At 38.1% G+C, this 3857-nt stretch overlaps 1 long non-coding RNA gene across 1 annotated transcript; it reads left to right on the top strand.

Moving 5' to 3' along the window:
- Nucleotides 1–416: 416 nt before the first annotated feature.
- LOC118408119 lies at nt 417–3786 on the top strand. The gene is made up of 5 exons (XR_004830256.1): nt 417–732; nt 1019–1033; nt 2129–2279; nt 2818–2927; nt 3716–3786. It is a non-coding gene; the product is annotated as an uncharacterized LOC118408119 (long non-coding RNA).
- The last annotated feature ends 71 nt before the right edge of the window (nt 3787–3857 follow it).

Genomic DNA, 3857 nt, shown 5'->3' with positions numbered 1-3857 from the left:
TATTTTCTATTGGATCCAATTCTCTCCAGCTTGACTTTGTCTTACAATGTTTCCTATTGGACATCTAGAATTGTCTTCATTCATAGGTTAGGGTATAAAAGACCAGTTTCTTTCAGATCACAGTGTCAATGACGACAGATAGTGGATACTATCTGAAACGAAGGACCGTTTCCAAAATCATATCCAGTTGCTTGAGTAACTGCTATTGGTATGTATTACGTGGAGTTGTACCGTGAACAGTTCAATGCCATCATTTTGACCATTATTTACTGCGTATCGTTTTTCGATCAACAAAAACATTATGAAAATAATTGTGGAGCACATCTGTCAAACTTCCAAACACTTGTTTCGTGCCATCATCAGATCATCTCTCGGTTCTCGTTGTCCAGAGGTTTCTGACATCCATGTGTCTTAAAGTATGTTTTAAGTGTGTGTTGTGTTAAGTGTTAAGTAAGTGTCATGTGTGTGTGTGTGTGTCCATTTCCATGTCGACATTTGCATTTCACATGATCATAGTAATTGTTATGACAGTAGAAAATGATTCTCAACTGTGGATGTATTTGTTAGTCATACCCATCATTCATGACATTTAACAAACTACCATCCAATGTAGTTCTACTTCTAACTGGACACATGATGAGCATGTCAATTTTGATAACACTTTTGATGCTAAACCCCGGCCATATAGGAAGCAATATTGGAGGAGGAGGAGAAAAACAAAGACGAACAAAGGTATGGAGTGTAGTGTACTTGCAATTGGCATTAAAGAATGACTGTCATTTAAATGTTGAGATGTGTAGTTGTAAAATCTCGCAGATATGCATGGTATGCCAAACGCAATTCAATACACGACTTTTATCGTGACTTTGAATATCATAAAAAACATTTTGCATTTTTACCTTTTTGTGTGTGGCATTTTTCAAGCCCATTAAATCTCTAAGATATGATCTACATTTTTCAAAGTTAATTGTACGTATCTTTCCCTGTAATTGGCTCATCTCTTGTTGGCGACTGCCAGTTCAAAGAAGGAAAGGTTGGTACTTTGCCAAAGAGCAGCCCATTTAAGCTCCCAACTCCGATCTCTGCCTCACAACCTACGCTTAAGTCCTCAATCCTGCGAAACATTCCTCAAATTCACCTGCAAACGATGAATGGAGTCATCTGAAACATTCATCCAGAACCCCTGCCATTCAGAAACTTGATCCTTTGCTACTTTTTCATCGGTTTTGTCAGAACAGCTGCACTACGTCACGATCTAACCTCGCGCACTGCCCTGAACATCCATCCCCGTTAACTTTGACATTGTTTGATGGCACCCCAGTCGCACTCGCCACTATTTTTACCGCTTTTTGTACGCCATGGCTAATTGAGCTCCTTATCATGTCACCAAACCCTTAACAGATGGTTTGATTTAGTGGGAGCAGGGGTACAGTATCATTATAAGTATCCTTATTTTAGTAATTATTATGCAACAATCAAGGAACTATAAATTTTTCAATGGTGTGGTCTGTATTTTTCTCTAATGTCTTCCTTTCAAACTGGTTACTGACTTGCTACTAGTAGCTATTTCAATAATTCTAGCTAAGACTGCTTTTCATAATGCTCCCTTCATTTACATGCCCACAGTGTTAGCTACACATGTCAAACTCTCTTCACCTTGTTAACTAAATACACTTGTGCTTTGAGTTGCTGCTGTTTGCGATCTTGTGTTACATATGGAGGAGTATGTTTCAGATAATAGGAATTCAAAGCATTTGACAGTATATTTTGACTGCCAGTATTTTATGTCTGCAGACTATGGTGTATTAAATAAAGCCAGTTGAGCCTTGTGTTTTCTGTACAATCCATAAGGCTAGATTTTAGATACACAGATGATTTTGCACGCAAATAAAACTTACGCGTGTTTTATCATCTGTAAGTCTGTCTTTCGGCCATATCTCAACACATTGACCCCATGTTATTAATATATCCTATACGGCATCACTTTGTAATATACACAGACATGTACAGATACGTATATATCTAGAATAGATATGAATACCATTTGTGGCATCATCATTTAAGCACTAGCCTTATCTAATCTAAAAAATACAATCACAACCGACCCGTATTGTGCATTTACTTCCAGGTACATCACAATCTCTCTACGACTCCTGGCTAACGTTCTGGTTACCATTTTACTGGCCGGATCTGGGTATGCCATCCAGCTAGTGGTGGAACGGTCCGAGCAGTTTGAAAAAATGGACCCTTCCAAGCTGTCATGGTGGGAACAAAATGAGGTAACTGCCATTGCATACTGCATATATTATAGGTAGATACATAAAACTACATGTGTCTGAGAGGATTTGTAGATATTGCGCCTCCAATGTTGTGGAAGACGAGAGTCATTTTATCTCTAATTGTTCATTCTATGATGATTTAAGGAACCAATTATGTACAAGTGCATCCACAATACACACTTACTTTCAAACTATTCCTGACTATGAGAAAACAATCCTGTTATCAAAATAAAAGAACCCACATGTTATAGAAGAATTGGGTAAATTCGTCTATCACTGCCTGAAAAGAGGAAGTCAAACCCAGCAAAACTAGCACCATGTACACTTTAAGTAAAAGTACATAGAATTCAGTTCTTAGCATCATTGTACTTTTCTTTATCATACGTGTTGTTTGTAAATGCAATTAGCCCTCGGGCATGAACTTGCAATAAACATTCTATATTAGCTATATATAGAACTCATGAGAATTCAAGATATATGATTTCATATATAATTTCATAAGCAACGTTAGACATTAATTTTAATATTTGCTGTTCAGGTTTCCATGGTAGTGTCAATCATCACCATGGTGTTCCCTGTGTTCTTCGACCTGATTGGCGAGATGGAAAAGTACCATCCACGTGTCATGTTACGGTGGTCACTGGCAAGGTACGTCATGTGTACATGGAGCATTCATGAAAAACATCTATTAATAATAGCATGAAAGTTCATTGTAGATGGTAACATACAATATAAGTTAATAAAATGTTCTCCAACTAAGATATTGGACTCACCAGAATTTTTGACTGAGAGAGAGAGAGGGGAGTAAAGGACTACACCAGTGCGCGCCAACCTTCCCTCAACGGGGACGGTGAGCGACATCGACTTTCAGTAACCTTTGACCCATTGCTAACGTCACAAGTGCATAAAGCCACGTGTCAAGAGCGATTCGGTCAGGTAGCTAAAGAGGACTTAGTGATTCAGTTGAACATTTCGTCGAGTCCATTTTTTTGCGTTAGTGAACAGTATATTACCAAGAAGGGTATTTTTCGGTAGCGTATGTGTACGTCGTGTGTTTAGAAGACAATTACTCACTGCCTGGATGGATTGTATTGATATGTAATGTGTGGGTAAAGTTTCATGAGACCTCGAATTAATCAGACCCCCTTATGGCTTGTTACGGTATTGCAGTGGAACTTTCGGTTTTGATATCTCAAGTTCAGGACATGTGATTTTCTAGTGGAAGATAGCTCTTGGGGCAGAGAGTAAATGGTGGTAAATGCTGTAGCTTTGGACCCCCTATACAGACATTTTATCAATCTATGCGCTATTGTGCAGCTTGTGGCCATTTTGCCATTTTGCATTTTTTATATTTCTGTTGATTCCATACGTTCTGGCTGACCTGTTGACATGGAATCTATTGTTGATATTGACTTATCTATCTATGATTCTGCTAGGGTAATGGTCCTGAATCTTGGCAATCTCTACACACTGATGATTGCACTCTTCAAGAAGGTCAACAACCTGGTAAGCGTTTTTAGAGTTTATCTATTCTCTACATAGTAATATTCTCTATATAGTAAAAATAATGTACTACTG

The sequence above is a fragment of the Branchiostoma floridae genome, unplaced genomic scaffold (assembly GCF_000003815.2).
Source record: "Branchiostoma floridae strain S238N-H82 unplaced genomic scaffold, Bfl_VNyyK Sc7u5tJ_1557, whole genome shotgun sequence".
NCBI lineage: Eukaryota > Metazoa > Chordata > Leptocardii > Amphioxiformes > Branchiostomatidae > Branchiostoma > Branchiostoma floridae.
This window is presented reverse-complemented; position numbering and strand designations above follow the sequence as displayed.